Source organism: Osmerus eperlanus, chromosome 19, assembly GCF_963692335.1.
Source record: "Osmerus eperlanus chromosome 19, fOsmEpe2.1, whole genome shotgun sequence".
NCBI lineage: Eukaryota > Metazoa > Chordata > Actinopteri > Osmeriformes > Osmeridae > Osmerus > Osmerus eperlanus.
Genome location: NC_085036.1, coordinates 2,209,331 through 2,222,443, shown reverse-complemented (window position 1 = coordinate 2,222,443; position 13,113 = coordinate 2,209,331). Strand labels below are relative to the sequence as shown.

Here is a 13,113-nt window from a genome sequence, read left to right as displayed (position 1 = left end):
CTTACTTTTAGAGAAAGGGTTATAATGTGTATAATTTCCACAGGAAGGACTTTGAGATAAGTCAACTCAGCAGCAAGATTGAAGATGAGCAGGCCATGAGTGCCCAGCTTCAGAAGAAACTGAAAGAGCTGCAGGTTAGTCAATAGCACTGTATGATTAAAGCTGCCTTGTAGGATACCAGCTGTTTGAACTCTGATCTCATCAAAAATCCTTACATTGTAGGCCCGTATTGAGGAGCTTGAGGAAGAGCTGGAGGCTGAGAGAGCTGCCCGTGCCAAGGTTGAGAAGCAGAGGGCAGACTTGGCCCGAGAGTTGGAGGAGATCAGTGAGAGGCTGGAGGAGGCTGGTGGAGCCACTGCTGCCCAGATTAAGATGAACAAGAAGAGAGAGGCAGAGTTCCAGAAGGTGCGCAGAGACCTTGAAGAGGCTGCTCTGCAGCATGAGGCTACAGCTGCCACTCTGAGGAAGAAGAATGCAGAGTGTGGCCAACCTGGGGGAGCAGATTGACAACCTTCAGAGAGTGAAGCTGGAGAAGGAGAAGAGGGAGCTCAGGCTGGAGCTGGACGATGTGGTCTCCAACATGGAGCAGACCGTCAAGTCCAAAGTGAGTGATCCTAATTTGAGAAGTTAGGAATTAGTAACAGGTGTATGTAAGTAGCCTACTGCATATACAGATGTCCAATTACAGTTAGGTCCATAAATATTTGGACATTGACACAATTTTCATCATTTTGGCTCTGTATACCACCACAATGGATTTGAAATGAAACAATCAAGATGTGCTTTAAGTGCAGACTTTCAGCTTTAATTTCAGGGTATTTACATCCAAATCAGGTGAACGGTGTAGGAATTACAATACATTTTATATGTGCCCCCCCCCTTTTTAAGGGACCAAAAGTAATTGGACAATTGGCTGCTCAGCTGTTCCATGGCCAGGTGTATGTTATTCCCTCATGGGAGTTCGTTATTTCATTGACAAGGAGCAGATAAAAGGTCTAGAGTTCATTTCAAGTATGGTATTTGTGTTTGGAATCTGTTGCTGTCAACTCTCAATATGAAGTCCAAAGAGCTGTCACCATCAGTGAAGCAAGCCATCGTTAGGCTGAAAAATCTAAACAAACCTATCAGAGAGAGAGCAAAAACATTAGGTGTGGCCAAATCAACTGTTTGGTACATTCTTAAAAAGAAAGAACGCACTGGTGAGCTCAGCAACACCAAAAGACTCGGAAGACCACGGAAAACAACTGTGGTGGATGACAGAAGAATTCTTTCCCTGGTGAAGAAAAACCCCTTCACAACAGTTGGCCAGATCAAGAACACTCTCCAGGAGGTAGGCGTATCTGTGTCAAAGTCAAAAATTAAGAGAAGACTTCACCAGAGTAAATACAGAGGGTTCACCACAAGATGTAAACCATTGGTCAGTCTCAAAAACAGGAAGACCAGATTAGAGTTTGCCAAAAAACATCTAAAAGACCCTGTACAGTTCTGGAACAACATCCTATGGACAGATGAGACCAAGATCAACTTGTACCAGAATGATGGGAAGAGAAGAGTATGGAGAAGGGAAGGAACTGCTCATGATCCAAAGCATACCACCTCATCAGTGAAGCATGGTGGAGGTAGTGTTATGGCGTGGGCATGTATGGCTGCCAATGGAACTGGTTCCCTTGTATTTATCGATGATGTGACTGCTGACAAAAGCAGTAGGATGAATTCTGAAGTGTTTCTGGCAATATTATCTGCTCAGATTCAGCCAAATGCTTCAGAACTCATAGGACGGCGCTTCACAGTGCAGATGGACAATGACCCGAAGCATACTGCGAAAGCAACCAAAGAGTTTTTTAAGGCAAAGAAGTGGAATGTTCTGCAATGGCCAAGTCAATTACCTGACCTAAATCCAATTGAGCATGCATTTCACTTGCTAAAGACAAAACTGAAGGGAAAATGCCCCAAGAACAAGCAGGAACTGAAGACAGTTGCAGTAGAGGCCTGGCAGAGCATCACCAGGGACGAAACCCAGCGTCTGGTGATGTCTATGGGTTCCAGACTTCAGGCTGTCATTGACTGCAAAGGATTTGCAACCAAGTATTAAAAGTGACAATTAGATTTATGATTATGTTAGTTTGTCCAATTATTTTTGGTACCTTAAAAAGGGGGGGGGGGCACATATAAAATGTGTTGTAATTCCTACACCGTTCACCTGATTTGGATGTAAATACCCTGAAATTAAAGCTGAAAGTCTGCACTTAAAGCACATCTTGATTGTTTCATTTCAAATCCATTGTGGTGGTATACAGAGCCAAAATTGTGAAAATGGTGTCAATGTCCAAATATTTATGGACCTAACTGTAAATACCTCTTTAAACAGACAAACTTGGAGAAAACGTGCAGAACCCTTGAAGACCAGATGACTGAATACAGGACTAAATCTGAGGAGGGACAACAATCCATCAATGATTTTACCATGCAGAGAGCAAAGCTTCAAACTGAAAATGGTAAGAAAACTGTAGATGAGAGATGTAGCCATGAAAGTCTAATGGATACATACCACAGCTTAACAGAGAAAATATGATTTAGACTGAAAGGACTTTCAAAGTGTCCAAAAAAGTATTCAAAACAGCACAACAGAAATTATATTTGTATTAACAGGTGAACTTACCAGGCAACTGGAGGAGAAGGACTTCCTGGTTTCCCAACTTACCAGAGGAAAACAGTCTATTCAGCAGATTGAGGATCTCAAAAGACAACTGGAGGAGGAAGTCAAGGTATGGACAGTAACTGCATTATCATCTTTGCAGAAATAATCATGGTCCAGCATCAATATTATGTCTACCTTTTTCCAGGCAAAGAATGCTCTAGTCATGCAGTGCAGTCTGCTCGCCATGACTCAGAGCTGCTGAGGGAGGAGGAACAGGAGGCCAAGGCTGAGCTGCAACGCAGCATGTCCAAGGCTAACTCTTGAGGTGGCTCAGTGGAGAACCAAGTATGAAACTGATGCCATCCAGAGGACCGAGGAGCTGGAAGAGGCCAAGTAAGGAGATCCTCACAACCAAACAGTGTTTCACTTCAGAAAGGACAATGTACCACAATACAGTCATAATGATTGTGCTAGGATTAGACAAAGTTTATTTTCTGTCAAACAGGAAGAAGCTGGCTCAGCGTCTGCAAGAAGCAGAAGAGGCTGTGGAAGCTGTCAATGCTAAATGTTCCTCCCTGGATAAGACTAAACACAGACTCCAGAATGAGATTGAAGATCTCATGGTGGATGTGGAGAGATCCAATGCTGCTGTGCTGGACAAGAAGCAAAGAAACCTTGACAAGGTACAGTGATGGATCTTCAAGAGAATCTGGGTAGAAATACAGAGCACCATTCCTTAATGCTGCTTGTGTCACCTCCAGGTCCAGGCAGAGTGGAAGCAGAAGTATGAGGAGTCCCAGATTGAGCTGGAAAGCGCCCAGAAGGAGGCCAGATCCCTCAGCACTGAGCTGTTCAAACTGAAGAACTCCTATGAAGAGTCTCTGGATCATCTGGAGACCATGAAGAGGGAGAACAAGAACCTCCAAGGTCTGAATATGAACAAACTTGGCATAAATCTTTACATTGTCAATCAACATAGGACATTGTCATAAACTGAATGAGTTCCTGTCAACAGAGGAAATTTCTGACCTGACTGAGCAACTTGGTGAGGGTGGAAAGACTGTCCATGAGTTGGAGAAGGTTCGTAAACAGCTGGAGCAGGAGAAGGCTGAGATCCAGACTGCTCTGGAGGAAGCTGAGGTGAGACAAAAAATATTATTGAAAAGAGAAAAAGTACTCCCAGAAGCATTTGCTGGACACACATTATGGGCTGTGATCTTGTAGGGCTCCCTGGAGCACGAGGAAGGCAAGATTCTCAGAGCTCAGATGGAGTTCAACCAGGTAAAAGCTGACATTGAGCGCAAACTGGTGGAGAAGGAGGAGGAGATGGAAATGGCCAAGAGAAACCAGCAGAGTGGTGGATACCTTGCAAAGTTCCCTGGAGTCTGAGACTCGCAGCAGGAACGAGGCTCTCAGGCTGAAGAAGAAGATGGAGGGAGACCTCAAAGAGATGGAGATCCAGCTCAGCTAGGCCAACAGGCAGGCAGCAGAGGCCCAGAAGCAACTCAAGGGCCTCCATGCACATTTGAAGGTTACATTATGTATTATTATTTTAAACATTAAAATGGTTAATCCAAGATATATATATATATATATATATATCTGCATATGCATATTTGTCATCATTTAGAACAAATTGGAAGTTCAAGTAATACCATGTCAATACTACAATCACATATTCATTAAATACGCATAATACACCAAAGTACATGACCAAAATATTCTATTTCCCGACAGGACTCCCAACTGCAGCTGGATGATGCTCTTCGTAGCAATGATGATCTGAAGGAGAACATTGCCATTGTGGAGAGACGTAACAATCTGCTGCAGGCTGAACTGGATGAGCTGAGGTCCATGGTGGAGCAGACTGAGAGAGGCCGCAAACTGGCTGAGCAGGAACTGCTGGATGTCAGTGAGAGGGTTCAGCTGCTACACTCTCAGGTAACATGTTGATGGAGTACACCAGTTAAAACAGGTTATTGCATTTCTTCTAAACAAAAATACGTACCACAAACACTTTCTTTCTTTCAAAATAAAAGAAACGTCAAAGGTATGTTGAAAATATATTGATTGAGCTATAGTAATTCTGTACTGTTACATGTCTAGAACACCAGTCTGCTGAACCAGAAGAAGAAGCTAGAGGGTGACACTTCCCAGCTTCAGAATGAAGTGGAGGAGGCAGTGCAGGAGTGCAGGAATGCTGAGGAGAAAGCCAAGAAGGCCATCACTGATGCTGCCATGATGGCAGAGGAGCTGAAGAAGGAGCAGGACACCAGTGCTGAGCTCACCTGGAGCGCATGAAGAAGAACATGGAGCAGACCATCAAGGACCTGCAGCACCGTCTGGATGAAGCTGAGCAAATTGCCATGAAGGGTGGCAAGAAGCAGGTCCAGAAGCTGGAGGCCAGGGTGAGTGTCTGAGGCTGGTTGATACCTTATGGTACCTTATTCCATCCTTCCAACAAATGATTTAAGATTATGAAATGTGATCCTGAGGGAAAACAGGTTCACAGCTGTCAACAACTTGGTATCCTTTTCCTCCAGGTGAGGGAGCTGGAGACAGAGGTGGAGTTGGAGCAGAGGAAGAGCAGTGATTCAGTGAAAGGAGTCCGTAAATATGAGAGACGCATCAAGGAGCTCACCTACCAGGTATACAGCAGTTCTTGCTGTTACCTGTAAAATTTCCTTTCATTAGAGCGCAGAGATTGAGAAACAAGATGGAACATGATTCTGTTTCCATTTTGTCATGGTCCAGACTGAAGAGGACCGTAAGAACTTGAACCGTCTGCAAGACGTGGTGGACAAACTGCAGCTGAAGGTCAAATGTATTTTTTATCCATTTTGATTTAGTCCAACGACGCTGTGTCGCATTCCGAGGCCCGCGATCCCAGTCGACCGTGGTGAAGCCTAACCAATTCTCCCGCCACTGAGAGGGATCGACGATCATCGAATCGTAAAGGCCGTGGTTGGTTGGACTAAAATAAAGTGGATGAGACGAGGTTTGTGATACGCATCGATTTCATTTGTCTGCCGTCGTTCCGACCCCATCGATTTTAATCTAGGTCAATGTCGCCCGCCGAGCCAGCTCGGCAGACAGGTCTGGCTGCAGTTTGTCTGACGCCTGGCCAATTTTCCCGCCGAGAGAGATCGACGATCGTTGAATCGTAAGCTCCGGATACCACTGCCATTCACCGAGTATGGCAGCGCAGCAAAATGCACAATGTGACCCAGCTGAGTGATTTAATTAAAGGAAAATGTCCATACTTATATCGGTCAGTTTCAGATCAATACAAATGTATTTTTTAAACATATTTCAATATACTTGTTCTCTGTTTGTTCAGGTTCACCAGCAGTGCCAGAAGTTGTGACATCTACTTCATCCACAGCTAGAGGTTTACCATCCATCAGTTTGTGAGGATAAGTTTGTCACACACAGAATTGATCTACCATAACTTGAGTTTTAATATGCTTGTCTATCACGTTGCTTGTGTTCTTTTGTCTTGCTACTGTCCTAAGGATGTAACATGTCACTCTTGAGACCAGCGGCCTGGACTGGCTTACAAGCGCTTCTCCTTTGCAAGGCTTATATCTGTACATGCATCTCTCATAGTTATTTTTTATGAAAGTGTTCCCCGTTCATGTTTGTTGACATAACTGTGTATTAGTAATGGGAATGAATGATGTGTAAAAAGTGTTCCATCTGCTTTTGTCTCTGTCCCTTACTCTCTTCCTCCCTATGCCTGTTTTTACTCTCTCTCCCTTGTCTTTCTTTCTCTTTCTCTCCTTTTTCTGTTCTTCTCCTGCTCTTCTTTATGAATGTGTTAGAGTGCTGAGTGTTCCATCTGCTTTTGTCTCTGTCCCTTACTCTCTTCCTCCCTATGCCTGTTTTTAATCTTTCTCTCCCTTGTCTTTTTCTCTCTTCCTCTCTTTCTGTTATTCTCCTGTTATTCTTTATGACTGTGTTAGAGTGCTGAGTATCCCAGTATCTTCTCCTGCTCTTTCTTCTTAAATGTTCTTTCAGGACATGGTCAAATTATGCCTTCAGTTGTACTTGTCCTAGGAAGCTTCCATTGCCATGCTCATATAATTTCTCTGTATGCCCACGAAAAGCAAGATTTCGGTCAGCTAGATGGGTAATTATGGCAAGCAATCTTTAAAAAATATTTCTCCATCTCTCAATTTCTGCCATCATTGCATTTTGGTTCAGCTGATAAGGGTGGTAAGTGTCTGCCAGGACTCCATATGAGACACATGTTCAGCAGACCTCTCATGCTGTTTCAGGTGAGCTCCGAGGTTTCTCCAGTTGTTTAAACCATCTGAACTTAAATGTGTGTTCCCCTCCAAAAAGTCGGCAACAAAAGCTCATAACACAGTCCCCTGATTCACTGTAGATAAGCCACGTCCTATTAATATTCTCCCCGTTTTTCATTTGGATGCAGTAATTATTACTGGTAAATTGCTGACCCTCTTGATTTTTGGGGATAATTTGTACACACACACCCACCTCTCTCTTTCTCTCGTTTTCTGCATTTTCAGCTATTCTATTCTTATTTTCCGGAACGGAGCGAGAGTTCATGAAGGTCCGGTTCAACTGCATCCTGGTTCAAGAGACGTGATTCAGTCAAGGGGGGTTTGACCAGTCGGCAACCCAGCCGGTGGCAGGCACTTACCGGCTGAGTCAGTCTCTATACGAACCTAGGATGCTACCGGACTGGTACCTTTGTGAAGAGCTTTGCACAGAAAGGGCCGGGCTGCCTCTGCAGGGCGGGGGGTGTATGGCCTCTTCTGGTGGTGGTTCAGTGGGAGACAACGGGATAGCCGGAGCTAAACCCACCGGGTCATTATGTACGGCCAAGGTGCAGCTACTCCAGCCAGGCTAAAGCCCCCCGAACAAACCTGCATGAGGTAGCCTAGTATGAGAAGGCGCTGACTCAGTGGTTGCACTGATGAGCCAGACCTAAACCTTAATGTGCAATCTCCCTGGAAAGGCTCTGGTAAGAGTTCTTTCCTTCTGCTGGTTTAAAGGCATGGGCCAGCAGGAGAAAAACATGCCTGAACAAATTTTTTCTCTCACTCTAAACTTTTGTCGCACATTCTCTCCCTCCAAGAACATTCACTATAACACGCTCACTGTCATATTGGTTTGGAACATTCTGACCCAAGAGAAGTCTAGAAAAATGCTGCTAGGTCAGGAAATGAGGGAGCATACCCTTACAAAAAAGAAGTATATTAAAGTATACTATAAGTATACTAAAATATGGATAGCACACTTTTAGTTCACTTTTGATGTACTTTTAAGTATGCTGTAACCTTAATTACTGCCAAAACATTTTGAAGCCCTATACTCTTATATTAATAATTATCAATTGGAGTATTAATGGAAAAAACGAAAAAGCTACTTGAGAAAGAAGCAGACAGAAGGGTTGCATTGTGCATTTGAAGGTTATACTGTCAAACTGACTGAAGAACTAAATAAGGACGTTGAAAAAATGAAGATAGCGTGGCTCATTGGCTGGTCAATGATGCAAGGCGGATATTAATGTAAAAATTTGCAGATAAGTTTGCCGTTTGTTCGAAATACAAATGTAACTTCATGAATTTCGTTTTTTTTATGTGTCTGCTTAGAATATAGTGTTTTGTTGTGTGGTAATTGTCATTGGTGTGCCGGTTTACCATTGTAACCATGAGTTACATGAGTGTTACGTTTCATAAGAGGAGCTGGAGTATTTCAACATGTGTATACACAATAATTAGCTTCTTTCAGCTAAGGATCTGCGGTGTCATTTGGCGAAGGCCCCCGTTCTCGCCAAGTGACGCAAGATCAGCAACGTGTGAAGGGCCCCTAAACATTGAAATATATTAGTAAATCAGAGTAAATTGACATTTATTAAGTTTACTTCTTGACGTACTTACATTAATTGAAAGTGCACTTCAAAGTATTGCAAAGTATACTTTGAGGTACTTTAGAAGTATACTTCATGAACTGAAAGTGCACTACACAGGTTACTTTAGAGTATTCCAAAGTATAATTTGAAGTACTTTAGGAAATATACTTTATGAACTGAAAGTGCACTACACAGGCTACTTTACAGTATTCAAAAGTAAACCTCAAATACACTATAAGTGTACTTTAAAGTGTACTAAATGACCTAAAAAGTGGGCCAATTCAGTTTACTTAGTACAAAAATAGTATATAAATAAGTACACCGCTAGTACACTGCTAGTATACTCTTAAGTACCATGATAATAGTATACTTTTTATACTAAGTATACTTAGAAAATAAACTTGAAGTATACTTCTTTTTTTGTAAGGGTAGGCTCCAAGAAGATACAGAGCGTATCTCTATGAGATAGGTCATGAAGTAGGCCGTGTGTGTGACGGCCTCCTGGCCGTTAAGTGGCTACACCTGGACCCGGCGGGCTATTCTCCTTTAACCCTTGTGTTATCTTCGGGTCATTCTGACCCATCAGTCATTGTGACCCACCGTTGTATTGCGACAACTTTACCGCATACAAAAACAAAGTGAAGCATTTTCTTTTAACCGGTGGGCTGTCTCAGACCCCCCACATTGCGAAGGTTAAAAGAAAATTATTTTTATTTGTTTTTGTATTGGGTAAAATTGGGTAAACACAACGATGGTTCGTTATGAACCTTTGGGTCATGTGACCCGAAGACAGCACAAGGGTTAAGAGGACGCAGGGAGAGGGAGGAGACCAGTCCGTTTTTCCGCAGCACACTTTTGTTTTAGTTGTGGCAACCTTTTGATCTTTTGTTAATACACCTTCCAACACTGTTCACTATTATGGGACACTCACCCACACATACACCACTGATTTACTGACTTACATACCTTACTTTTGTTAAGTTAGATTGATCATCTTTAATAAACTACCACAGATTAGTCCTCGCGCATGTGTTCCCCCTTTGTCTGTCTCAACCCCCCGAGCCGGGTTCGTGACAGTGTGACAGAAGGAAACGTATGTTAGATGTTTTAGGATGAGGAAATGTGGGTACCTTTGGAACTTGCCGTGTACGTATGATGCATCTGCGTTGCTGAATAAAACCACCAAGCCACGTTGCTTAGAAAGATATTCTGTCTTAGTCTATTTTTGAGAATCCTTTTGAAGAGAGCGTCTTACTACTAGTAACCTCAAGAGCATGAAAAGTTGGACATGCACAACGACCATACACACTGGACCCTAGATCTGGAAGACTGGATGATTCACAGGTATGGCATGGGGAACCTTACAGCTCAATCACATACTGGGAGAGGGAGCCAGAGTACCCAAGGCCGCGCCAGGTGGGCCTAGGCCCCTGAAAGCGGCCAGTGTACTCAAACACCCCAGGACTGAACTTGTGGACTGCATGGATGACAACAGAGCTGTGGAGGCTTTTGGGCCATCTCATGAAAATGCTCTCTAACTCTGTGGCATGGAATCTCAAACATGACAGTTGAGAGGAAAACTGACTGACTTTCCCAGCTGTACCATACACACACACACACACACACAGGCTCTTTATGTTATATGTGTGGAAACTGCAAGTGCAGCTCGGATCTAAGACAGATTCGAGAGCCCGCGGATAGAGCGCGGCTTGTCTGGGTTGTTATATGTGTGGAAACTGCAAGTGCAGCTCGGATCTAAGACAGATTCGAGAGCCCGCAGATGGAGCGCGGCTTGTCTGGGTTGTTATATGTTTTAGATCTATTACTTTTATCACTTGTATAATTTTTTTGTTGATTTTATGTAAGATATTCTGTCAATGTATTTTTTCATAATCCTTTTGAAGAGAGTGTCTTACTTGACCAAAGTAACCTTAACCCTTGTGTTATCTTCGGGTCATTCTGACCCATCAGTCATTGTGACCCACCGTCGTATTGCGACAAATTTACCTCATACAAAAACAAAGTGAAGCATTTTCTTTTAACTGTCGGGCTGTCTCAGACCCCCCACATTGGAATGGTTAAAAGAAAATTATTTGTATTTGTTTTTATATTGGGTAAAATTGGGTAAACACAACGATGGTTCGTTATGAACCTTTGGGTCATGTGACCCGAAGGCAGCACGAGGGGTAAGAGCATGAAAAGTTGGACATGCACAACGACCATACACACTGGACCCTAGAGCTGGAAGACTGGATGATTCACAGGTATGGCATGGGGAACCTTACAGCTCAATCACATACTGGGAGAGGGAGCCAGAGTACCCAAGGCCGCGCCAGGTGGGCCTAGGCCCCTGAAAGCGGCCAGTGTACTCAAACACCCCAGGACTGAACTTGTGGACTGCATGGATGGCAACAGAGCTGTGGAGGCTTTTGGGGGGGGGTACGCCATCTCATGAAAATGCTCTCTAACTCTCTGTGGCACGGAATCTCAAACATGACAGTTGAGAGGAAAACCCAGGAACAATACAGGTCATGTAAATATTGTTTAGATCTCAAGTATTAGAAATTGTCTAACCTGACTTTCCCAGCTGTACCATACACACACACACACACACACACAGGCCCTTTCTACGACGCAGCCTCTTCTCAGAGTGCCCGCATTGAGGCCTGTTAACCCTTGTGCTACCTTCGGGTCATTGTGACCCACCGTCGTGTAGCGATACCTTTACCTAATAAAAAAAAGAAGTATTATTTTTGTATTAAGAAACCACAGTCGGACCTGTCTGCCAAGTGGCAGGTCGGGCCTCAGAATCAGACGGGCGACGTTGACCTAGATTACATTGATAAGGTCGGAACGACGGAAGAGAGACAAATGAAATCGACGCGTGTCGCCGACCTCGTCTCATCCACTTTATGTTTGACCAACCAAGGCCTTTACAATTCGAAGATCGGCGATCCCTCTCGGCGGGAGAATTGGCCTGGCGTCAGAGAAACCGCAGTCGGACCTGTCTGCCAAGTGGCAGGTCGGGCCTCGGAATCAGACGGGCGACGTTGACCTAGATTAAATTGATATGGGCCGGGTTTCCCAGATTTTATCGTTCTTAAGGACTTAAGAAGGCTCTTAAGAAGGGTTCGGCTAAGAAGGAGCACTAAGATAGGGGTGTTTCCCAGATGCGTTCTTAACTGCCTTCTTAAGATCCCACCAAAGAAGCTTCTTAACCCTTGTGTTATCTTCGGGTCGTTCTGACCCATCAGTCATTGTGACCCACCGTCGTATTGCGACAACTTTACCGCATACAAAAACAAAGTGAAGCATTTTCTTTTAACCGTTGGGCTGTCTCAGACCCCCCACATTGCGAAGGTTAAAAGAAAATTATTTTTATTTGGTTTTGTATTGGGTAAAATTGGGTAAACACAACGATGGTTCGTTATGAACCTTTGGGTCATGTGACCCGAAGGCAGCACGAGGGTTAAGAAGCTCTTAGAGGGAGCTGCCCACCGCCGTGGTGCTGAAACTAAATCACACACAACACCCTGTTTCTCTTCTTTTTTTTAAAAACTACTTTTCCTTTTCAACCATGTTGTGTGGATCATTTTGCGTCATTTCCTAGCTTTCAAGGCCTATACATGACAGTTGGTATGGGTTGTGTGATGGTAGTGGGTTTAATGTTGGGAGTAGGGGTGTGGCACCCTATGTTGATGGCAGCGTAATGTTTCCTCCCAAACCAGCACGGATCCACCAGGGAGGGATTGTGGATTGGGATCAGTGTGCCATCCACGACACCAATCACCTGGGTGATCCCAGCCATGGCATGAAATCCACGGTGGACCTGGCGGACCTCGTCCCGTATGGTGGGCATTCTGATGTGTGTCCGGGCATGGCGCAGGAGGATCGGTGTCACGGCTGCCACACTCTGTGAAAACGATGCCTTGCTGAGGCCGGTGCCGTCCCCAACCACCTCCAGGAAGCTCCCCACTGCGTAAAAACGCAGCGCGGCCAGGAGCTGCACCTCCGGGCTGAGGGCAAAATTGCATCGGGTTGCCCTCTGACGAGGCGTTGGATCTCCACACGGGGAAGCCGGTACTTGGACTGGACAGCCCGGTCCGACAGCACATTCAGTGGGGAGAAGTGCTGACGCACATAGGCATTTATATAAACTGTCTGGCTTTGCGCACGGCGACGCTGTTGATTAGCAGCGAGAATATGCTGTATTGCAGCCATGGTGTCTCACGCGTGGACTTCAGCAACGCCTTTATATAGACTAGCAGGTGGAGCCTCTCTTGATGAGGTTCCAGCCGAGTTCAATTACACCTGTCAGTTTCCCTGGGGGGTATTCGTCGTAGCTCGCTAAGCGGTTTAGCGAGCTAATTTTCGGGCTAAGATAAAAAACACCCCTCTTTTTGGTTCGTGGAAGCAACTTTCGATAAATCACCATAGTAACATATCAATTAGCACTAACCTGCTCCAGAGCAGGCTAACGTAAGTGTAGCTGGATAAGCTTGCCACACCCCCGGAACATAACATGGCAGCTCCCTTTTTGAGAGACCCAGTTGACCAAGGAGCTATATTTTAGTTTGATTAGCTTTCCATA

At 44.5% G+C, this 13,113-nt stretch overlaps 1 pseudogene; it reads left to right on the top strand.

Moving 5' to 3' along the window:
• The window catches only part of LOC134039998 (myosin heavy chain, cardiac muscle isoform-like), a 28,003-nt pseudogene that overhangs the window by 6,538 nt on the left and 8,352 nt on the right, over positions 1–13,113 (top strand).